General features: G+C 40.7%; 1 long non-coding RNA gene across 1 annotated transcript; it reads left to right on the top strand.

Annotated features, from left to right (window-relative positions):
* The first annotated feature begins 293 nt into the window (after nt 1-293).
* Nucleotides 294-23400, top strand: LOC132830281 (uncharacterized). Its single transcript, XR_009646357.1, has 4 exons — nt 294-368; nt 2339-2442; nt 4860-4976; nt 23031-23400. It is a non-coding gene; the product is annotated as an uncharacterized LOC132830281 (long non-coding RNA).
* Nucleotides 23401-25778: the final 2378 nt, after the last annotated feature.

Raw genomic sequence — 25778 nt, 5'->3', positions numbered from 1 at the left:
GGATCACTGATAAAGGTCCCAGAAAAAAGGCAAATCACAGCCTTTCGGAGTTCAGTTCAACGATTAGAAATGATGCTTAAATTCAGATTAAAAGACTATGTGAAACAAACTTCATTATATTTTTGTATGGTCATCTGACCACTGTCTATTGAGAAAAGTAATATTAAGAAATGCTGTTAAGAAAAGCCAGATTCTGAGGCAGAAGGGGAGTGACTCGGGGGTTAAAAACTGGGCTCTGTAATGTTTTGTTGCAGTGAAGCCCTGAAGCCACTTGAGGTGCGAATCATATTTGCACTTTGGAATATGCCCAAGACTGTAAGCTGCACACGATCAGGAAAGAGATCATGTCAGAGTAAGACATAGACCAAGTGAGTATATAGTTTGGTGGGATTTTAATTCACTGCCAAGGGGAAGAGGTGCTTTTTGCTTGCTTTTTGTTGGTTCGTACTTTGTAAGGTCTTTGTAAGTTATTTTAACAGGATAAATTGAAGCCTAGGATTGGGAACCCAGCACAAAACAAATAGTAACATCACAGGAAATCTATAAATCCATTGACTGGTAAAAGCTATTACTTTAACTATCTGTTCTGGGTCACAGTCAGATTGTAGGTAATTAGGGGAAATGTTGTTTACAACTTAAAATTCCAATAGGAAATGTTTTTAAAAGCATATCACGAATGAAGTCATTAAAATAGAGAGGCAAGCCAGCCGATGTGTTATACCTGCATGATATGGGAGCGGGCGGATCCTATTGTGATCCATAGTGACCACATCTTTATCAAGTGACAGTTGCTGGAGGATCTCCGGCTCAGAATTAATGAGCTAAAGTTCGTGTTTCAAGCAATGTGACTCATCAAGGAGGAAGAGAATTACCTGGACGCTGTGTTCCAGGAGGCAGTCACACCCCTTAGATTAACTACTTTTGAATTCAATCAGTGTTTAGGGACAGGAGGGTGTGACTATGAATGAGGCAGGTTGAGAGATCCAGTGAATAGGGCTGTAGGAACCTCAGTCCTTGAGCTTGTCTAATAGATTGGAGCTTCTTGCTCCCTGTGTGGATGAGAGTGGGGGCAGTAGGAACAAACTGACAGTTGCACCACGGTACAAGGAACCATTCAAGAGAGGGGGGAGAAAAGAGAAATCTAGTTGGAAATCTCGTCTCAGGGATATATAACCAGGGGAATAGACATTATTCTCTATGCCGTGATTGATAAGATGTTTCTCCTGGGCTTCAGAGGAACTTGGAGTGGGAAGGGAAAGATCCAGTGTTGTGGTCCATGTAGGTACTAACGGTATAGATAGAAAGAGAAAAAAAGTTTACTGAGTGTATATGAGTAGCCTGGGGCTAAGCTAAAAATCTGAGCCAGAAATGTCATAATCTCCAGGTTATTACTTGAGGTACGACCAAATTAGGGTCAAAAATGCATGGTTCAAAGAATAATATAGGATAAACAGGTTGAAATTCATGGGACATTGACATGAGTACTGGGGAAGGAGAGAGCTGTTTCAGTGGACTGGGCTCCACTTGACTCAGGCTGGGATCAGAGTACTGGTGAATCACATGACTCAGGTTGTGGATAGAGCTTTCAACTATATAGTTGTGGGGTGGACTCAGTTACATGAAAAATTATGGAAAATGTTAAAGGGCGGGAGGGATCAGTGAAAGTTATTAAAGTTTCCAGGACAAGTAATAAGACAGAGAGTATTGACAAGTAGTAGACTGAAAGGCCTGGGTAAAGTGGATGTGAAGAAGATGTTTCCACCAGTTGGAGATACTAGGACCTGAGGGCACAGCCTCAGAGTGAAGGGACGACTCTTTCGAACTGAGGTGAAGAGGACTTTCTTCAGCCAGAGGGTAGTAAATCTCTAGAACCCATTGCTGCAGAAGGCAGTGAGGGTACTTAAGGCAGAGATAGTTAGGTTCTTGATTAGTAAGGGGATCTTGGTTTAAGGGAAGAAGGCAGGAGAATGGGGTTAAGAAACATATTAACCGTGATCGAATGGTGGAACAGCCTCAATGGGTCAAATGATGCTCCTAAATCTTATCATCTTCTGTTCAAAGACAGTATCTTGTGAAAATTACCTTTAAGTATACCTTTTTGTTTTAAGAAACTTTGTAACATTTTCAATCTACTGTCTTTTCTTAATTAGTTAGGTCTCGTCTGAACAGATATAAATGGATTAAATTCTCGAACAAATTGCTGACAAATTGGTGTGGGTGAATTGAATTAAGTAACAGATAACAAAATCAGAGGGAAATCAGATAAGAAGGTTAAAAACCTACTTAATCCTTGTCTCTGTGTATGCTTTATTCACCTGTTCAATGGCTTCATGTACAGCTGTTTGTACAAAAGGACTGCCCAGGGGTTTGTCATCACCTATAACAGAAACACAACGCCTCTGAATTACTCATGCTGAGAAAGGCCTAGGGCAGCTTCTACCTGTAAGTATTTTTCAATAACAGAGATGGTATAATAGGATGTATTGAAATATTCTTAGAGATTGCAGGACTTTAAAATTGAGTGAGAAGGTCATTAACTGGAACTGGCTGTTATATTGAAACTGAAAACTTTATACAGTTCGGCGGCACTTTTCTTCCTCTTTTACCTGATGAACTAGGTTGGAAGTTGAGACAAAGTGGGAACAAGTGTCTCCATTCCAAACATGATAGAATAATCTTATTGTTATGATCTCAGCTCATGCTAATATTAGAGAAGTCAGATCTAAGAGAGAACCTGGTTTGATGGATCATATGTTGATCTGTTTTGGTTTTAATAAAGTGGTCCCTCACTGAATCAAGCCCACACTTTTGCTTTAGCGATAAAACAACAATTATTACAAAGAAATGAAGATTAAATAAAAACCTTTCAAATTAAGTGAAAAATGATGAATCCCTATTCATGTCAGAGAAAGTCTGGTGATGTCCCCTCCTTGTTATCTGACATTGATTTTTAGCTTCGCTGTTCCCATCTTAGCTGCTCTAAGCTCACTCAATATTTGACTGCAAGGAATTTCCTCTGGCATATCCTGTTGAAAAGAACTGTGCATTTGTTTAATATTGGCTATTAAGAAATTTTTTGGTATCATTAACAAGATAATGGGCGACACAGTGACACAGTGGTTAGCATTGCTGCCTCACAGTGCCAGAGATCCAGCTTCAATTCCCACCTCAGGCAACTGTCCCAGCACATTCTCCCTATGCCTGCGTGGGTTTCCTCCGGATGCTCTGGTTTCCTCCCACAGTCCAAAAATGTGCGAGTTAGGTGAATTGGCCATGCTAAATTGCCCATAATGTTAGGTGCAGGGGAATGGGTCTGGGTGGGTTTCTCTTTGGAGGGTCAGTGTGGACTTGTTGGGCCGGAGGGCCTGTTTCCACACTGTAGATAATCTTCTTAATCTGTTTATCTTATTCTGCCTACACTCGCCTTACATTGTAGATAATACCATTAAAATGGTAAGATTGGAAGGAAGTACCAATGCACCATGTCACAGAAAGCCTACTCTGCACCTCAACAAAATTGAGGAGACACTCTTGGTATCATCTAGTCTGTGGTGAGGTCAGAGAGGTAGAACCACAGAACCATGGAAATGATACAGCAAAGACGGTGGCCATTTGGTCCATCTTGTCCATGCTGATAGAAAGACATCCAAGTGCCCTTTCAAATCACATCTTCCTGCTCACAGCCATAGCCCTGTGGCTTATAGCAGTTAAGGCGAGGTTCAGGTACTTTTTAAATAAGTTTAGTGTATCTGCCCCCAGCACCAACTCGGGCAATCAATTCCATCTGTGTAAAAAAGTTTTTTCCACAAGTCCCCTCTAATCCTTCTGCTACTCAGCTTGAATCTATGAGGTAAAAACAATGACTGCAGATGCTGGAAACCAGATTCTAGATCAGTGGTGCTGGAAGAGCGCAGCAGTTCAGGCAGCATCCAATGAGCAGCGAAATCGACGTTTCAGGCAAAAGCCCTTCATCAGGAAGGGCTTTTGCCCGAAACGTCGATTTCGCTGCTCGTTGGATGCTGCCTGAACTGCTGTGCTCTTGAATCTATGACCCCAGTTTTTGAACTCTCTGTCAAGGGAAACAGTTCTTACAGTCTACTCTATCTCTACCCCTCACAATTTTGTAGACCTCAATCATGTCCTCCCTCAGCCTTCTTTGTTCCAAGGAAAGCAATCCCAACCTCTCCAACTTCTCCTTGAAGCTATAATTCTCCAGACATAGTAACATCCCAGTAGGTCTTCTCTGCACTCTCTCTAGACCAATTACGTCCTTCCTGTAATGTGGTGACCAGAACTGCACACAATGCTCCAGTTGTGGCCTCAGCAGTGTCTTATATCGTTTCATCATTATATCTTTACTTTTGTTTTCTATATCTCTGCCAATGAATGAGATTATTCCATATGCCTTCTTTACAACCTTATCTACCTGTCCTGCTAACTTTAGGGACCGGTGCACATCAAGAACTGGAGAGTCAGATTCAACCTCTCTTACTTTGCCAGGTTATATGAGAAATGTTGGTCTCATTTGTCTCTCACTCAGTGAAGTTAGGCAAGATGGATCTGGGGAGTTAGGTTCAGTCTCTTACCTGCACAAACTCCATCAGTTTGAAGTAGGAACAATCCTGTGAGGAGCACACTGAGTGACCACAGAGGTGCCATTCTGCAAGATTGACATGCAGTACATGAGTCAGGGACTGGACAGAGAGATCACTAATATAGTAAATCTAGAAAGCTGACAGTTCAAACAACTAGGATATAAATATGAAAAGATCATATATGTAGGTGGAATTGTAGACTCTATAGATGATAGCATAAAATTACTATATTGATAGACAAAGTACAATTTTTTTCATTCACAGGATGTAGGTGTCACTGGCTAGGCCAGCATTTATTGTCCATCCCTAACTGCCCAGAAGGCAGTTAAGAGGCAACCCCCATATTGCTGTGCGTATGGAGTCACATGTAAACTAGACCAGGTAAGGATTGCAGATTTTCTTCCCTAAAGGACGTTAGTCTACCATATGGGTTTTTCCTGACAACTGATACTGGTTTCATGGTCATCATTAGACCTCTAGCTCCAGATTTTAAATGAATCCAAATTCCACCATTTGCCATGGCAGGATTCAAACCCAGGTACCAATCAGTACTGGCCCTGGATATATCACTAGGCCATTGCCTCCCCTGAATGGACAAAACTGTGGCAGACAGAGTTCAATGTAAGCAAGTCTGAGGTTATCTAATCTGAACTGTAAAAGGATTTATCAGAGTACTTTCTAGATTGTATGAAGTTAAATGCAATAGATGTCCAAAGAGATTTGGGGTTTCAGGTACATAAATCATTAAGAAGTCACAAAGAGGTTTAGAAAATAATCAAAAATGCAAATGAAATTGTGGCGTTAATTTTAAGAAGACTACAATACAGGGTGCAGAAGTTATGTTGGACTTATACAGAATCCAGGTCAGACCCCACTTGAATACTGAGCAGATCAGGGCATCATATCTTTGGAGGGTAAATTAATTCCTCAGAGGCCAGTATCCCATCACCAAGTCACCATTGCTCTACACATGGAGAGTCCTTGACACTGATCCAGCTCTCTCAGAGCCAGCCCTCTGAGTGAGCAGAATCTTTGACACTCCTGTTCTTATCTGTCAGCCAGGGCTTCGAATGGACCAGATTAACAGCCCCAACCAGGGAACCCTATGAGGTCCACGTGACTTACCTCATTCTAATCACTACAGAGATCTGATTTGGAGATGCCGGTGTTGGACTGGGGTGTACAAAGTTAAAAATCACACAACACCAGGTTATAGTCCAACAGGTTTAATTGGAAGCACTAGCTTTTGGAGCGACGCTCCTTCATCCACTATCACCTGATGAAGGAGCGTCGCTCCGAAAGCTAGTGCTTCCAATTAAACCTGTTGGACTATAACCTGATGTTGTGTGATTTTTAACTTACTACAGAGACAGTATAGCATAGGTCTACAAGAATGATTCCTGGACTTTAGGATTAAGTTATGAGATGAGATTACACAAATTAGGCCTCAAGAATTTAGAAAGTTATGGGGTGATCATATCAAAGCCTTCAAGCTATTGACAGGAAAAGGACTGGTTGATGAAGATAAATCCCGAACCAGTGGAAATAGTTTGAGAACTAGTAGCACAGTCTGAGAATTAGGGTCAGACCATTCTGGAGAGATGTTATAGTCTGAGAATCACAGAGTCATCCAGCATGGAAACAGGCCCTTCAGTCCAAACAGTCCATGCCGACCATAATCCCACACTTAACTAGTCCCGCCTTCCTGCATTTGGCCCATATTCCTCCAAACATTTCTTATTCCTGTGCCTACCCAAATGTCTTTTAAACATTATAACTGTACCTGTATCGTCTGAAAGTTCATTCCATATACAAATCACTCTTTGTGTAGAGAGGTTACCCCTCATGTCTTTTTTAAATCTTTCTCCTTTCACCTTAAAAATATGCTCCCTAACCTTGAAATCCCTAAATTCAAAGAAAGGACATCTGCCAAACACCTTATCTATAACCCTCATGATTTTATAAACCTCTGTAAATCATCTCTCAACCTTCTAAACTCCAGTAACAAAAGTCTCTCCATTCCCAGCAACATTTTGGCAAATATTTTTTGAACCCTCTCTAGCTTAATAATATCCTTCATTTTATACACAAATGATAATAGATGGTTGCACCTCTCTTCCACAAATCATAGTGGAATGTGGATCAGTTTTTAATTTTAAATCTGACATAGGTTTTTTTTGTTAAGCTAAGGTATTAAGGGATAGAGACTAAAGGTAAGTATTATTGCAGGAACAGACAGACATATGTGCAGACACATAACAGCACTGTCACAGCCATGAATAGAGAGAAACACACACCAAATCCATAACCTATGACAGCTGCACAAAACCATCTTAAACTTTTCTCTAGTAGTATCCAGAAATAGAAACCGGAACGTGCTGATCCTACTAAGTACTAAAATCTTGAAGGTAGTGATAACAGTAAGGTCCTGCACAGGTGTGATGGTGCTCCCATCGAAGTTATTGGACAAAGATAAAATGCAATATCCTGTCAATTACTAGAATAATATATTCACACTGAACTATAACGAAGCGATGAGCAATGTCATTTATATACAAACTGTTCAACATTAACAAAGAATGGGGTTTATATAGAAAGTGTTTTTATGTTCAGAGATGGTGTGATTTCATCTACAATTTGCTTGTTATTTTCTTTCCTTTAATTAATAAAGTAATTCATATACAAACTATACTGTCTGTCAAAGTGTCAGAGAAAGTTCCCTCACAACGCGTGGAAATTATTGGAGATATTGGTACATATGGTGATAATGTCAAATCATACCAAATTATTTATTTGAGGCATAAATCTGGATGAAGTTTTACTGTTATTTTGGTATATACTTCACTCTTTATCACAATCAAAAACATTTTGCTAGATTGATCTTTGTTGCTCTTAATGTATTTGAATGCATTTCTAAATAGCTTGATGGAAATCAGGTTCAATGTGATTTGAGAGACAGACAACAAATATCACTGTAATGGTCAAGTATTTAACATTAAAAGAACTAAATTTAAAGATTGCTTCAGACTAGAGCTGTGACTTAATGGAAAGTAGAATCCCTTTCAGAGATGTAGGCTAGCTATGTAAATTTACTCACTGATAAGCAACATAAACTCAAATATACGTGGTTTAAATAGACTTTTACAAATATAGGGGAAAGAATATTGGATGGCTTAAATAACTGGTGTACTGAAATATATTGAAGTGGGTAGTCACAAAAGCTAAACTGAAAATGGGAAAAGGCACAACAACAGAGACTAAACAGAAGAGTAACTATGTAGTGCATACAATAAACTACAAGACAAAAATATCAATCTTTAAAAGATGCAATGTGCTTGTAAGGAGAATAAATACTAATTAGTAAATATTCTGAATGTCAATCCATCTAAATATTCAAAAGGGAAAACAGAAGTAGCATGTTCTTTTCAGACAGATCCAGCCTCAGAAATCAGATGAAACTTACCTTAAGACTTCCAACATCTTCTATTACAATATTCCTGAAACTTGCATTTAATAATATTGATGTAGTTTAAATATTTGCATAAAATGTTGACATTTCCAGTTTGACCAGATTCTGTTTAAAATAATAACCTAACTGAATCTAAAAGGTGTAATCAAGATAATTATAATCATACAGGTGCAATATTACATCATAAATAGTCATGCAAGAATTCTCAATTATTCTTAATACTTTTAGAAATAGACTCAACACCTGTCTCCTCTGGATAAAAAGAGTAACTACTTTGACTACTTTAAAGGGGTTGAAGCTCCTCAGGGTATTATAATTTTAATTAAAATGTGAGAATCATATTGACTGGGTCTCCTCCAGTGCTGATATAGTTGATGAATTTATGGGGTCAATGATAAAGAATTTAATTCATAAATTAAATGTAAACAATGTAAATTACAGTTAGAAGCTCCAGAAACTTCCTCTGTCATGATGGCAGTTCAAGTTGCTAAATTATTCCTAAGAATCTTGGCCACATCTCCCTCACCATCAGAGCTAAGTTTAGACAGGGGCAGTAGATCTATTCAATGTCAAAAACCATTAAAATACCTAGGAATATTCAAATACAGGGACCAAAGTGGAAAACCATCAACACTGAACATGGACAAAATCTCTGAGGGGCTATTTCCCCAATCACAGACTGTTTCTCTTTGCTCCTCTAGTGACCTCATCAGTAGCAAACATGAGAGAGAACCCCAGCCCATGACGGGAAGAGCAGATAAGTTGCTGTAGCCAGTGTGTCACTCGAGTGGACAGTGTTTGGACAGGGAGAAGGGGCATGCAGGAAACAAAGGCTGTGGGGGGTTGAAGAAAGAGGAATGGTGCTGCGATGTATGGGGAGATGATGAGTGCTGCAAGGGAGGACAAGAAGGAGGAGAGTGATGAAGGGAACTGGGGGAGGTGTTAGAGAGAGGAAGAGGACTGCAAGTGAGGAAAGAAAGGGATTGTGGCGGGTGTGGAGGATAGGTTTGTAATGGGGAAGAGAAGACGGGGCTTTGTGACGCTGTATGGGTCGGAACAAATCTTTGGGTATGAGAAAGAAGCTGAAAGTGGAAGGGATTCAGAGAGAGAGGCCGCAAAGCAGAGATGATTAAATCTGTCAATAAGGAAAGACTCAGCTGACTCAGAACCAGGAAAACTTAAATTATTGAAATAGTGAATGTCTTAAAAATAAACGTAGCTTAAACTAGCTTAAGGCTGAATATTCTGGATCTATTATATTGGGGGGGAAGTATGTAATAAATACTATCGTAATTAACAGTGGATCAATTGTTAAATTTAAATCTGGGTTTGAGATCAGTGATGCAGTAAAAAAGGTAGTAAAAAAGGGGCGGCACGGTGGCACAGTGGGGGGCGGCACGGTGGCACAGTTGGGGCGGCACGGTGGCACAGTGGTTAGCACTGCTGCCTCACAGCGCCTGTAGACCCGGGTTCAATTCCCGACTCAGGCGACTGACTGTGTGGAGTTTGCACGTTCTCCCCGTGTCTGCGTGGGTTTCCTCCGGGTGCTCCGGTTTCCTCCCACAGTCCAAAGATGTGCGGGTCAGGTGAATTGGCCAAGCTAAATTGCCCGTAGTGTTAGGTAAGGGGTAAGTGTAGGGGTATGGGTGGGTTGCGCTTCGGCGGGTCGGTGTGGACTTGTTGGGCCGAAGGGCCTGTTTCCACACTGTAAGTCTAATCTAATCTAATCTAATTACAATGTTCCAAGTTTGTGTATTTATGCTGTAAACACATAAACTGTGACTGTACCAGTTTGCAGAAGATGTGTTTAGAGTGATGGCTTTTTGTGTACAGAAGTGTGTTAATTATTTTGAAAAATAAAGTTTTTGTTGCTAACTTGTATCTACTTTTTATGCTAAATTCAATACTGTTACTTAAATTATATTAATGTTCTCCTTGTGTGTTGTGGTTTCAAGTTTAGTGAGTGAGGACATTGATAAATTGTTCTAATTTTTTTCTTTGTGAGTCCAGAAGTTGCAAATATCTATTTATATACAGAGGAATTGTTACTAGGTTACTGTATCATTTAATAATGAGTTAAAGTGAATTTTAAAAATTCCAGAAAACAAAAACTTAGCTGCTGAAAATCAAAAAGTAGCTATTGAAGAAATCTCAGGAAAAGCCCTCCAAAAAAAAAAATATTTTGGCTTCTCTTCACTGCCTTGTAAAATGAGGTTGATTGTAAAATCTTGGACAAACTTTTTTGACAGTTCTTAACTGCACTAGTCTGGATCACTAGCGTCAGAGACAGATCTGCTGTTTTAGCAATCAGGCCAATTTCATTCATTCACTGATCTCAACAATGCTCACGTGTGGTGAGTTTTGACATATGGTGTTGAATGTTCACTCGGATGTGAAAATATAAACTCTCAAGCATGGAGAATTACCTCAAAGGGTCTGCACAGTTTTAGAGGAGGATCTGTTGGAAGTGGAGGCAAAAATCCCAGAACTCCCAATGAACCCTTAAATACAGTTTATTTTTGTATATTAAAGATTCCAGCTATGGTTTACCCAATAGCACTATCACCCCTGAGGCAGCTGGTTGTGGGTTCAAAATCACATGACCCTGCTGTTTTCATCCTCCTGTTCCTGGCTGACAGCCCAGTGCTGTGCTGAGGCAGCCCTGCCTTTCAGATGAGATATTAAGCCGAGCAAATGTAAGAACTGATCTGGTGATATTTCAGAAAAACTCAGTAGAGCTGTCTACAGTATCATAATATAATGTCATAGGTGCAAGCTAATAGAGTCTGAGTGGCATGGGTAAAGGTGGGATTTGTGGCAAAGTAACAAAAGAGTCCAACAAGGCTGATCTTCATGTTGGGAGCATCTTGTTCCATCTTTTATGCTTTTCATGAGTAATTTGGTGAATTTTTAACTGGGTAGTGACAAGTTTCGAAATAATGGGAATCATTGCTTTGTAGATGGCTCAACGTGCCTCATTAACACTCAACTTATAGCTTCCCAGACATATCCAACAAGTTAAATGACAAGAAAACTCAATGTGGAAACCAGAGTGAGTACCTGGCAGATTTATCTTGTCACTGACTGCAAAGGAAACCAGTACCTCAGGCATATTCCATGGCACTGGCTGCAATTATCTCACACCCACAGACATTGGCATCCAACGCATGCCAGCTCTCACAATCCTCATGGCGTTTCTACAATCCACGTACAGGATATTTCCACAATTCTATGTTGCACTTTGGGCTGTGGCGGGCACTATCGTTGCAAAACTGCAGTAAGGACATTGAGTGTTCAGGGACGTATACCCAGCTCATGCACTGGTCCAGCTGTGTCTCCTGGCTTTTCACTTTTTCTCTTGGTACTCACTCACTCAGAACCTACCTGGCTGCTCACAACATTGCTGTCTTACATTAGAACATAGAACATAGAAAAATACAGCGCAGTACAGGCCCTTCGGCCCTCGATGTTGCACCGATCCAAGCCCACCTAACCTACACTAGCCCACTTTCCTCCATATGCTTGTCCAATGCCCGTTTAAATGCCCATAAAGAGGGAGAGTCCACCACTGTTACTGGCAGGGCATTCCATGAACTCACGACTCGCGGAGTAAAGAATCTACCCCTAACGTCTGTCCTATACCTACCACCCCTTAATTTAAAGCTATGCCCCCTCATAATATCTGACTCCATACGTGGAAAAAGGTTCTCATGGTCAACCCTATCTAAACCCCTAATCATCTTGTACACCTCTATCAAGTCACCCCTAAACCTTCTTTTTTCCAATGAAAACAGCCCCAAGTGCCTCAGCCTTTCCTCATACGATCTTCCTACCATACCAGGCATTGTCTTGCCTTTTTGCACTTTGTTCCTTCAGTCACAGATCCCAGGCTCATGGTACTTCTGCCTCACCTTTCCATTTAGTACAAACACAAAGGCAGAGCTTGTCGTGTTTGTTAAGTTGAAGGAGTTAGGTTTTGCTCAAGGGGATTGGCTCAGTAAGTAAAGGGAAACCTTCAATACCAGTCCAGAGGCTTAGACACAATCAGTCAGCTACTCGGGGCAGTCAGAATCAGGATAATCTTTTGTAACAGATAAGAAACAGGCCCACCACCTGCCTTAACACTTCCTGCCCTATTGTGGGCTGTTTTCCTCCTGGAATGAGAGAGAAGCAAATATGAAGAAAGGGAAAATAGATGGCACAGTCACCATTTTTCATGGATGTGGAGTAGTATCCGAAGTGAGTGAGTAGCTAGCCTATCCAGTCTGTCTTCTTAGTTGAAGCACTCCAGCGCAGACACCAGTCTGGTGAAATGTTTCTGCCCCCTCTTTATTACAATTATTGTGTGGTGACCAGCACTGCTCTACTCCAGCTATGGCCTAACTAAACATCTTTTCCAGCTCCATCATAACATCTTAACTGTTGCTTTCAATGACTTGACTAATAAAGATAAATATCCCATACATATCATTTTAACTGCCTTATCCACCTTGTCGTTTACTTCAAAGATCTATGGACATACACAAGAGGAACATCTGTTCTTCTGTACTCCTCCGGGTCCTACTCTTCATTATCTACTTCCTTACCTTGTTAGTCCTCCCAAACTGCATCATCATACACTTTTCAGGATTAAATTCTATTTGCCACAGACATTATTTATCCCAAACTGGAAGTGACTAAAATACATTGCTTGGTTGTCATTTCATGATATTGATGATACCTTCCTTCACCAAAATTGGCTGCTGTGTTTCTTAGTTTGTGACCACATATCAAAATATACAGCATAGAAACAGGCCGTTCAACTCAACTAGTCCTTCCTGTCACTCATGCCTCCTTCCATTCGATCTTGTTAAATTCTATCTCCATAACCCCCTGTTATCTTTTCCTTCATGTCCCCTTGGCGAATCTATATTATTTAACACCTTCACTTCCTGTATTGGTGACATCCATGTTCTAAAGGGAATTAAATTTCCTCTGAATTCTGGATTTGATTTCTTGATGAGCCACTGTACGAACGGCCTCCAGGCTTGTTTGTCCCCACAAGTGGAAACTTCACAATTTTCCTTTTGTAATTTTATGGACTTCCATAATGTAATGACAGGGAATGTTAAAAGACTATTTGATTGGAGAGACATTACAAAACTCAATTCTCACCCTGTAACACCCCATACGTATATACAAGCCTCAATTCCAATTCTATATAGATAAATGCTTTATTTTAGATAAAGTCTCACCTATGACATCCAGCAGGACTCTGTCCACTCTTTCTATTACTTTTCAGGAATATCATGATGACAGGCTGTTACAACCAACTTAAATTGCTGTTTCAGCCCCCGGACCCTACTCCTTCCACCCCAAAAACCTATCAATGCTCCAGTCTGGGAGAGGTGAAAACACCAGTCTGGAAGGCAAACGCTCACTTTCATATAAGCCCCACCCCATCCAAGTCAGCTCAGAGTGTGTGTCTTTAGAATTAAATGCAACCTCAGTGTTACATAAACTCAAACCTGGTGAATGGTCAAAAGTGCAGATTCTCCTCAATGCTATTCTTAGGCGCTTTGTAAGTAGTGAATTATTTCTGGTTTGGGGGTGCTAGTGTTGGAATGGGGTGTACAAAGTTAAAAATCACACAAAACCAGGTTATAATCCAACAGGTTTATTTCTAATTAAACCTCTTGGGCTATAACCTGGTATTGTGTGATTTTTAACTATGAATTATTTCAGTTTTCTTGTCACTTGATATGTATCACAACAAATGGAAATGACATAAGCAGAAGTTGCGTTAGTAATACAGAAAGTAATCCAATAGCTTCCATGAGTTTGAGATTTACTAGCGTTGAAATCTTTCGATGTTATGCATTTTGTGTTGGTTTTAATATTTGCAAATTTCATTTCATGTGAGAAATGGGCATCTTCACAGAATTTTCTTGGAAAACAAAATGCTCAAACAACATTCAATGGGATTTATGATCCAGTCAATCTCAGCTGGACAATTTTTACGTTTACAGAATCTTTGAAAATAACCGGTAATGGGGAATGGGTTTAGATGGGATACTCTTCGGAAGGTCAGGGTGGGCTAGTTGGGCCAAAGGGCTTGTTTCCACACTGTAGGGATTCTATGATTGGATTCTAACTGGTTAAATAAATGCACTAGAACAGCACACACTTTTAGAGAAGCACCAGTACATTAGTTTTAAGTGAAACTGAGCACTTACAACAAAGACTGTAAATGCTCTGGCTGAGCCATTTCAACTCAGAGTCATTGTGCTAGAGAGTGAGTTGGAGATGCACCAGAATGCATGGAAGGTTGGGGATGAGGGGCAATGGCAGAGGTGGTTGAAGAAGAATTTCTGCATAGTTTTCTCCAGATCACAGTAACACGTCAGAGAAAATCCCATGATCAAGATAGGAGAAGAGATAACTGCCAGGGAATTTGGCATTGGGGATTTAAGGAAGTTTGGGAAGGATAAGTTGTAAATGTGGCTGCTGTCCAGTTCCCTATCTGTGAGGACAAAGGGAATAATGTGAGGAAGGCAGCCACAATACCATGTATATCCTAAGGCACTGTGACTCAGAAGGTTATCTAAAATAAAGGAGGAGATGGAGAAAAACGGAATAGAAATCTTGTAGTGATGGGGCAATTCTGTGATCAAGAGATTAAATTGTGTATTCTGCCACAACAAACAAGAACACTGAAGGATAAGCAAAACCTACCTGATGCCAGGGTGAGGAATATCTGAAGGCAACAGAAGAGTAATTTGAGAAAGAAAGGGAAAAGCTGGGTGATCTGAATCCGAGCAGATCACAGAGAATGAGGCCCTGTTGGTGGAGAAGTAGGAGCTAAGTCATAAATAAGCATGTCAAACATAATTATCTCTGGATTATTACCCAAACCACATGCAAATTAGCATATAGACAGATTTGTGGAGAGAATTAGCATTTAGCTGAAGGGCATGTTTAGGCAAGATGGGCTCCTTTGCATGGCACATCGCCAAGAGCTAGAAGAACGAAGTGAGCAATGGGACAAACATTCCCTGAAGCAGAATGAGACATGCCCAGCTGGGAAAACAGTAAAAGCCTTATGCTGTTAAGACTGGGGAGAGAGCTATAGAAAATAGGTGAAGCACAATATGAAACAGAAAAGAAGTGCTGTGAACAACATCATACATGGAGAACTTAAATGGCCAGGGAATAAATAGAACTAATGTGTTCAAATGTGGTCAAAAGTGAAGTGAGAGAATTGTTAATAGAATGCCTACATAGTAAAGTGTAGAATGAGCATAATGAGAAAAGGGAACGAGTGAAATCACATTGTAAGGAACTAGACATTTCAAGAATTGCTGGCAATTAAACTACGTAGAGTATAACATGTTTAAAAAAGAGAGGGAAAACAAAGAGCATATCACAGAGAATGAGGCCCTGTTGGTGGAGAAGCAGGAGCTAAGTCATAAATAAGCACATCAAACATAATTATCTCTGGATAATTTTTTAAACAGATAACATAACAGATGGCATTGGCCATCAGTAAGACAGAATACAATCCATATACATTGAAGTAAAAGTAACAAAGAATCATTCCTATTAATAGGGGTAGTTACTAATAAAATAATGAAAAGCGAAAACAGAAATTATGAAAGAAAACAAGCATGAAGTAAGCAAGTTTTGAGAAACTTTGTAGCTCAGGTTGAGGTTCTGGATGCAGGTTTGCTCACTGAGCTGGAAGGTTCATTTTCAGATGTTTCATCATCATACTTGGTAACATCATCAGTGAGCCTCCAGATGAGGCTCTGGTGGGTATGGCCCACTTTCTATTTACCTGCTTGGGTTTCCATTAGTCAGTGATGTCATTTCATGTGGCAACATCATTATCTGTGGTGATGTCATTTTCTGTTCTTTTTCTCAGGGGGTGGTAAATGGGATCCAAGTCAATGTGTTTGTTGATAGATTTTCGGTTGGAATGCCACGCTTCTCAGAACTCTTGTGCATATCTCTGTTTGTCCTGTCCTACAATGGATATGTTGTCCAAGTCGAAGTGGTATCCTTCCTTATCTGTATGAAAAGATACTAATGAGAGTGGGTCATATCTTTTTGTGGCTAGTTGATGTTCATGACACACGCAGAAAAGATTTACAAGGATGTTGCCAGGGTTAGAGGGTTTGAGCTACCAGGGGAGTCGAAATAAGCTGGGGCCATTTTCACTGGAGCTGAGGGGTTACCTTTTAGAGCTTTATAAAATCATGAATAGGGTGAATAGACAAGGTTTTTTTTCTCAGGGAAGGGGGAACCCAAAACTAGAGGGTATAGATTTAAGGTAAATGGGGGAGGATTCAAAAGGTACCTAAGGGGCAACTTATTTGCATAGAGGGTGGTGTGTGTATGGAGTGAGCTGTCAGAGGACATGGTGGAGGCTGGTACAGTTACAACATTTAAAATGAATCTGGACGGGTACATGAATAGGAAGATTTAGAGGGATATTGGCCAAATGCTGGCAAATAGGACTTAATTAATTTAGGATATCTAGTTGGCATAGATGAAATAGGCAGAAGGGTCTGTTTCTGTGCTGTATAACTCTATAACTATATAACTCGATAAAAAACGATAGTGAAAGTTTTATATATATATAAAAGGGAAGACAATAGCAAAAATGAATGTTGGACCCTTAGAGAATGATTCTGGGAATTAATAGTTGGGACCATAGAAAGAGGGAGACACTAAATCCATAGTTTGCCTCAGTTTTCAGGATGGAGGAAGCTATAGCATTCCAATAGTAACAGGTAATGCAGAGGTTATAGAAAGGGAGGAATGCAGAACAATTATCGTCACTCAGGAAAAAAATGCCGAGCAAACTATTGGGAAGAAGGCAGATAAGTCCCCTGGTCCTGATGGCTTCCTAATGTCTTAAAGGAAGTGACAGCAGGGATAGTACTACTTGTTATAATATTCCAAATTTCCCTGGATGCTGGAAATGTTGTAGTGGATTGGAAATATGTTTGTATAATCTACTTATTGAAAAAGAGGGTGAGGCAGAAAGTCAGAAACTATAGACCAGTTAGTTTAAGATGTATTGGGAACTTGTTAGAATCTTATTACTAAAAATGTAACAATAGGTTGTTTAGAAAGTTAAAACATAATGCATCAGAGTCAGCATGGTTTTATCAAGGGTCAATTGTCTTTGGTTAATTTGCTACACTTCTCTGAAGATGTTGCAAGTGAGATGGATAATTGTGATTCTGTCGATGTTGTAGCTATAACTGGACTTCCAGAAGGCTCTTGATAAGATGTGCACAAAGTGTTGGCATAGTGTAATTAGTGGGGGCCATAGAGTTCGGCCCCAAATCTTTACAATCTGTATTCATGACTAGGATGAAGTGGTGGAAAGTACTATTGCCAATTATGCAAATGAAACAAAAAGTACAAAAGTAAGTTGAAATGACAAAATAGAAAAAGTATAACTGGATATAGTTAGATTAGGTGAACAAGCCAATGTTTGGCAGATGGAGTTTAACATTGGATAAGTGTGGAGTTATTTACTTTGTTTAGTGGAATTGAATTGAATTTATTGTCACGAGTACCAAGGCACAGGGAAAAGCTTTGTCTTGCAAGCAATACAGGCAGATCAGACAGTTCAATAGCATAGATAAGTAAATAATAGGTAAACAATGGCAAAAACAAAAACACAAGTACAGGAAAATGCTAAGAGTTTGTGAGTCCATTCTGTATTCTAACAACAGTAGGGCACAAACTGTTGCAAAACCGGCTGATGCGTGTGCTCAGGCTTCTGTACCTGGTAGAGGTTATAGAAAAACATTGCCAGGATGGGATGGATCTTTGAGAATGCTGGCGGCCTTTCCTTGACAGCGGGCCTGGTGGATGGAGTCTTCAATGGGAGCTTAACCTTTGTAATTGTCTGGGCCGAGTTCACCACTCTCTGTAACCATCTCCAATCTTGAATGTACAGTTGCCATACCAAATAGTGATCCATCCAGACAGAATGCTCTCGATGTGCACCTATAAAAATTGGTGAGGGTATTTGCCATCATGCCAAATTTTTTCAGCTGCCTGAGGAAGAGGAGACGTTGTTGGGCCTTTGTAACCAGTGCATCCACATGAAGAGTCCAAGAAAGCTTATTGTTGATTACCACTCCCAGGAGCTTGACACTTTCCACTCGTTCCACCTCTGTTCTGTTAATGTGTAGGGGGACATGAGTAACATCCCGCCAAAAAGTCAATAATGAATTCCTCGGTTTTTGCTGGCATTGAGAGCTAGGTTGTTCTCAATGCACCATTTTTTCAGGTCTTCTACCTCCCGTCTGTAGTTTGTTTCATCGCCATCTGAGATTTGACCGACTATGGAACAGTAAAACAACTTATCATTTAAATGAAGAGAAACAGTCTGCAGTAATTTGCTTTTATTTAGAAACAGAAGCATGTTTCATGCAGAGGAATGTGAATGTCCTCTTGCATGAATCACAGAAAACTAGTTTGCAGGTATAACTACTCATAAGGAAGGCAAATGGAATTTTACTATTTATAGCTAAATGAATAGATAATAAAATATTGGAAGTGTTGCTGCAACTGCACAAGACATTAGTGGAACTGCACCTGGAGTATTGATCCCTTTACTCGAGGAGGGATGTAATTGCTCTGGAGGCAGTTCAGGGGAGATTCACTAGATTGATTCCTGAGATGAGCAGTTTGTTTTCCGAAGAACAGTTCAGTAGTTTAGGCCTATGCTTCCTAGAGTTTGCAAGAATGCGAGGAAATCTAATCAAGAAATAAGATATTAAAGGGAATTGACAAATTGAGCATGGAGTGGATACTTCGCCTTGTGCAGCACTGACCTTGGACAAGGGGTGTGAGTGGCCATTGGCAACACAGTGTGTCCTGAATTGATGGTCTGAAATGAAGGTCTGCAGAAACACGTGGTGAGCAGGAGTATCCACTCTGACTTTCCTGTCAGGAATTTTTAGCATTTAGCTTTTACCCTGCCAGTGGTAAAATGGAAGTCAACATATTAATAAGGTGAGATTAAGTGGTAGCAGGGGGTGATAATGAACCATAACCCATTTTATGGATCTCTCCTGCTCATGAACAAGAATCTCACCCTGATGAGCAACATTTGATTGCAAAATGGGGCTTTTTGATCTCAACATCAAGCCTTAAAGGCTCTACATTTCTCTATTTTTTTTTATTTTATCTTCCCACTCACTGGCTTTGACCCTCCTTTGTGGGCCTCGATCTGTCCTGTCCTTTTTGAAAACCTTATAATAACCCCTCACTTGTTGATGGGCAGAATTCAATGTTGCCCTCTGGTAACTCTTAAAACTGTCTGCTTCACAAATGTTATGGATTGCCGGCATGTTCAGATCATAAGATAGGTACCATTAATACAAATCCAGTGGTCAATGAGATGTGCAGAACAGAGGGGCAACAAGCATGAATTTTTAACTTTGTAAGGATACAATACCTTCTACATAAGCTAAAGAAGCACATCATATAGAAGACAAAGGAGTTTCACAATCAAAAAATCACATTAAAGCTCTGAAAACTTGGCACAGGAATGTGGGCAAATTGGACAATTAATATGAGGAAGAGGACATTCAATCATTGATATGAAATTAAATTCATAACCATTTTCCACCACAGGTATTGAGTGAACGTGTCATACTGATGTCTTATTTTGATTCCAACTGTCACAGATGTCAGCCTACAACCTATTCAATTCATTCCACATGATGTCAAGAAAAGCTGAGAATTCTGGGAACAGTAAAGGTTAACATCCCTGAAGACCAGTGCGTCAGAATGAGATGGCATTGTTAGTGTTATCAGTCTGCGGTCGTGCTTGGTTTGGGTTCCATCGGGACAATTTATCTCCAGGCTCCAGAATGGTCTTTGTTTAAATGAAGACAAAAGAGCTAAATTGTACAGATGATGTAAAACTCACTGCCCTTGACATCAGCGAGGAGTAGCATTTGAGTAATGATGACACCAGGGAGACCTAGGAAAACTGGAAGTGATGTGATTGAAGGAGAAGTCACTACTGGCTGGCATCTTCACTCACACAAATGAAGATTCTTATGATTGTTGGAGGCTTGTTATCTGAGCCACAAGATATTGTTGAAAGAGTTCTTCAAGGCAGGATCCTATCAACTATTTTTAGCTCCAAGCTTCTCTCCATCATAAGGTCCGAAGTGGATCTGTGCTTGTGCTGACTGCATAGCGTTCAATTCCATTTGCAACATTCATGCAGCCCACCTTTTTGTTCAGAAAGGTCTGGAAATCATAAATAGCACTCAGCTTAGTGAAGTCCAAGTCAACCAGTTTGTTCAACAAGCGACAGTCTAACCGCTTTCCCTTAGCCTTCAATGGCCATCATCAAATCTTCTATTATTAACAACCTCAAGGGCCATCATTGATCAGAAATTGAAAATCAAATGCTGGGATTTGCCAGTGATGCACACAAATTGTGTTTAGAAGTTGGATCTTGGATGCTTACTGTGTTCCACTGTTGCATGGGAAACTATTATTTGACCTCCCATGTAGCTCATTCAGTTAGTGCAGCTGTGTCTGGCGATGGGCAAATGAAAGACTGGCTTGAAGGGTATTAATCGTTAAAATTACAGGTATTCCTAAACATTGACATCACTACTGAATGTTAGTTTGGAGGGCTTTGTTGCTAATTGTTTATTTCCTGTCCCTACTCCTTGAAACTATTTTCTGGAATTCCCCAATTCTGAATTCATCAATAGTATCAAGAACAACAGCTTGCAGCCACCAAGCCCAGAATTTCAAGGTAGGACCAATGGAGTGAGAAGTCAATGCTGCAGGCAGCAATGTGAGAGCATGGACCAGGCAATGACATAAAATCCAGGCAGCAGCCTGTCCCTGCCTGCATCCAGAGCTGAAGTTCACCTCAGCAGGAAGTTCCTGCCCTGACCTGCAGTCACTTAACAGCCAAACGTATAGAAGATGCTTCTCCACATGTTGGCAGGATCAATTGAATGATATTAAAAGATTTTTGGACATAGGGAAGACAGTGGTAGATTGGGAATGTTGAGTTGAAGTTGATGATCAGCTGTTATCTATTAAACAGTGGAGTAGGATTATAAAGCGTTACAGCTTAGGTCTGTGCCCATTTTCTTTTTATGCCCTAATAATGTTCAATACTTACATTTTAATCTTAATGACATAATCAGGTATCTCTTCAGGGTTCTGTTAATGACTTGTGCTCACTATCTAGCATGTGCTATCAGTATTGTTTTATTCTTGACAACAGAAAGCTTTCAAAACTCGAATTCACTGTTAACAAGTAACCATATTCCAATTTATCTCATCTTCTCCACTTCAAACTTCAGAGCAGTAATCCCTGCAGCTAGTTTGCTTAATCTAGGACAACACAAGATCATGAATAAAGATAATGTTCCAGCCCCTTTGTGAATAACTTCCAATTTTATTACAGCTTTGTATCCATCAATAACTATCCACCAAAACCAAAGTAGAAATGTACTATCAAAAACTGTGGATCTGCTTGGGCTTGTGAAACTAATGTTGCCCCACAGGTTTGGAGTAAGTCCTTTGCTCTTTAATATTTATTCGAACGGTTGAAACAAAATTATTTCGATTATATAAAATATGGGGCTGAATCTAGTATTTTCTTTTGGCAAAGTGCAAGTTATATTGTGTTTGGCTGAGTGATTCTTACCAAACTCGTCACAATTATTGGCAATCCAGCTCTCATGTCCAATTTCCACCGCATGTGCCATTACCAGAGCAACACGTCACTCACCAGAGATCCGACCTATCACCAGCACCCCTTGCAACCATGCCATCTTCCTAAGCTGCTGTTCACCAGCAGGAGCACTGGTATCTGAAAGCTTTCCCACTCGGTCGGGGAAGATGTCTGAGATGGGGAATCTGGAATACACCCCCCCTCAGGGAGGGACTGGAAGTCAGGTCCCTTGTAGACAGGGATTGTTGGGAAGAGGGAAGTCATCTTCCGGGATGATCAGCTGAAGAGGCCACGCTACCAGATTGTGTCGACCTAGTCAGAATTTGCTACCTGGGTCAGTGCAACCTCCAAGGGGAGGAGGATTGCAAGAAGAAGGTGAATGACTTTCTCCACCCTGCCAGGCAAAGTGCCATATACTTCTCTTTGCTACCTCCCACTCACTGTATCGCTGCCACTGCACCCATTTCCCACCAAGTCTCACCCACTGTATTGCATGAAACACCTTCCCTTGCTTGCTCTCATTTCCCTTCATCCTCCCTCACCACTAATCCTGCATACCCTCCACGCTGCCTCCTCACACCCTAGGAACACCTCAACACCTTTCCCACACAAGCCCTAACAGGTATACCACTTACATAACACCAGTTACCCAGGGAGGAGCAGCAGTGACAGGCAGGCAGACAGGAGGCACCGGCCTTTATTGGGGAGAAATGCAGGCAGTTCACTGACACATTGCCTGTACACACTGAGATACTGCCTAAGTGGAGGCAGTCCTGCAATTGGCTGTCTGTATCATTGGACTGGTTGGTGGCAGTCATGGACAGAGAGGCCTTGTGTCCTCAGAGAATGCTGGAGAATTGTCAACATCTACACTGCATCCTAATCCTCTCAGGCATGTTCCATTGCTTGCTATTTATGCCATGTGTTTGTCATGAATGCTGCTGCCATGTGTAACAGCTGCAAGGCTGGCATGGCACACTGATGTAAGATAAGTGCCGTTGATTGAGGACTGCTGCTCAGATTGGCCACTTGCCTCTTGCTGTGACTGTGCTAATTGCCAATGCAAGAGAAGGTGTGCAGAATAAGGGCATGGCACGAGGAGAATGCGTGCTGAGACAGCAAAGGAGTGCTCCTGGGAGGCAGCCTTATCCACGCTACAGACTGGGTTCCTGATCCTGTGCAGTACCTGTACCCAATGCAGCCTACACTGCTGATTGCCATTCTGCCTTGTTGGCAGATCTGCTTTTACAGGGTGTGCTGCCAGTGCATTGGAGAATCCTAGACAAGCTGGAGCAGGTGAACTTTAGTCTGCACAACTGAACGTAGACAGAAGAAGGGTCTTTCTCTCTCTCAAGAAACAAGAAACAAAATATCCAGTGACAACACCGATCAGAAAGAAGTTTCAGAGAGCCAAGAATTTTCAAGGTAACTGCAACATTTGCTAATACTTTGAGTCTAAGAAACCGATGTCTCAAGTTGAAACCTTAGCCTCAAAGACATCCAAACGACTTTCAACAATGTATTCTTTTATCTTCTTTCATGATGATCCCCATTTTGATTTAACTTTGTATTTGTGTGTGGTCCATGTCTTAATGGTGTCTTTATTATTTAGCAGTTAACAAACCTGTTCACTCTTAAACTCATGGAAGTCCTGAAATTAGCTCCTAATTGCTTATAATTAAAATATTTAGCTATATTGTAATTGCAAAAGCGTGTCATCTTGTGCTAAATGAAATACTTAAACCTCTGTTGCAACTGGAGAGATGTTAGTTAGATTAGATTAGATTACTTACAGTGTGGAAACAGGCCCTTCGGCCCAACAAGTCCACACCGACCCACCGAAGCGCAACCCACCCATACCCCTACATTTACCCCTACCTAACACTACGGGCAATTTAGCATGGCCAATTCACCTGACCCGCACATCTTTGGACTGTGGGAGGAAACCGGAGCACCCGGAGGAAACCCACACAGACACGGGGAGAACGTGCAAACTCCACACAGTCAGTTGCCTGAGTCGGGAATTGAACCCGGGTCTCAGGCGCTGTGAGGCAGCAGTGCTAACCACTGTGCCACCGTGCTGCCCACAAAATCAATGCAACGGGGATCGAAGCAGTATTTTAACAAGCTGCAGCAGTGGAGTTGATCAGAAGAAATGGCAGTGGTGGGATCAGTTAGTTCTGAGAACTGATCATAATAGGGAATGACCTACAATTTTACAGTTTGCACTAAGATTCGAATAGTGTTCACTTACTAAAGGAAGTTGATCTCAAAGCGTTGATGAAATATGTCATCATTTGTTCAACTTACACTACTGTAATGTTATGCATGTGAGCAGCACCAACAAAAGCATAGTTCCATCTCAGATACTTGCAAAATCTTTAGTGCAAAGTACTGAATAAGAGCTTCAGGACCCTAGAACGCTCTTACAATGAGATCCCAAAATTGCCTCCCATATGACATAAATAACTCAGTGTGGGAGGAGTTAATTAGATTGGAAGTGGAATAAAGCCAGAAGCATAAGTAGCTTGCAGTCCCTTAACAAATAATAAATAGCTCTGAACCTGGTATGTCTCAGTTTACCATATATAGTTGTGTTTAGTATTAATAGGCAATCAATAGAATTCTACAGACTCCTAAGCCTGAAAACTTTTGTTGATTTTGCCTTCTCCTCAACCTGTCAACTCAACCTCAAACTCTCAGGTATGACCCAAAAACCACATGACAAAAAAAAATAGTGTCAGTGATAGGATTCCATGCTTACAAAATTACAGCAGAACTGAAGTTACGGACCAGACCAGAAATTGACTGGAACAGAATACAAATGTTGAGGAAGAGAACTTAAGAAAAACACTTTTCCAAAACAAAATCATAACAGCTTTTAGATCAACTAACAGCCATAACAGGTACAGAGCTAAACAGCAGGTTTGAAGGTAAAATTCCTGCAGAAAACCCTATACAGAATTCATCAAGTAAGTCAATGGCAACTTTTACAAACAGTAAGAGGGGATACAAACTTCTTGGAGAAAAGCAGTGAGAACAATAAAAGCCCATTAACAGACAAGGGGGTAAATCCAGTCTGAGCAGCCACACAAAGAGCCTGATTACTGGACACACAGAATAGATTCGATCCTATAGAGGAAAACCTCAAAAGAAAACTAGGCTGGGAAGTTGAGTTAAGACCATTGGACATTACAAGTCCCACACAAGTATTGAACCTTTCTTTCACGGCCCCCATCTACCATAAAATATAACAGTGCATGCAAGAACATTTTATATTATCAACACATATCAAGTTGAGACTGAACCAGTTTCATACTCTCTGTAGCCTATAAGACTTGCATTATCCTTGTGTTTTGGGGTCTCTTTTAAGGTTTCCTGAGATTACCTCTCCTTCACAGTGATACCTATCTTCAGTCTGAATGGACCAGTGAGGTAGGAAAGATTGCTCGCAGCAATTACACCCTATACAGGTGTACACTGTGAGCATTTTACAAGCACGATGGTCTAATTGGAAATGACTTCAAGCTGCTCTCTACAAATGTATGACTGCTGTAATTGCCTCTGAAGGGGCTCCCATTGCTCAGAGATGGAGCCCTCGTTTTGGCCCAGAGACAAAAACACTACCCAATCTTGGTATGATCACAACCATTTTCCATTTGAAGGGTTTGATAGGATTAGAAATTGATAAATAACAGAAGGCAATACAAGACACACTTAGCCTCAGCTCCATGGGTGCTAGGCTCAGCCTAATCATAATCATCCCAAAGCTCCATATATTTTTCTACCTGGCATTTCATAGACCACCCATCATTACTGATCCACTACATGCTTCCACTACCACTTGGAGTTACACCTGCAAATTAAATCTTTATTTCTGAAACCCCACAGTTTAGTGCTCACCACCATTGTGAAATGTGGACTCCCTGTTGAGGCCACAGTGATTATATCAACATTTAACACACTGTTGCAGCATCCCATGTAT

The sequence above is a fragment of the Hemiscyllium ocellatum genome, chromosome 31 (genome assembly GCF_020745735.1).
Source record: "Hemiscyllium ocellatum isolate sHemOce1 chromosome 31, sHemOce1.pat.X.cur, whole genome shotgun sequence".
Taxonomy (NCBI): domain Eukaryota; kingdom Metazoa; phylum Chordata; class Chondrichthyes; order Orectolobiformes; family Hemiscylliidae; genus Hemiscyllium; species Hemiscyllium ocellatum.
This window is presented reverse-complemented; position numbering and strand designations above follow the sequence as displayed.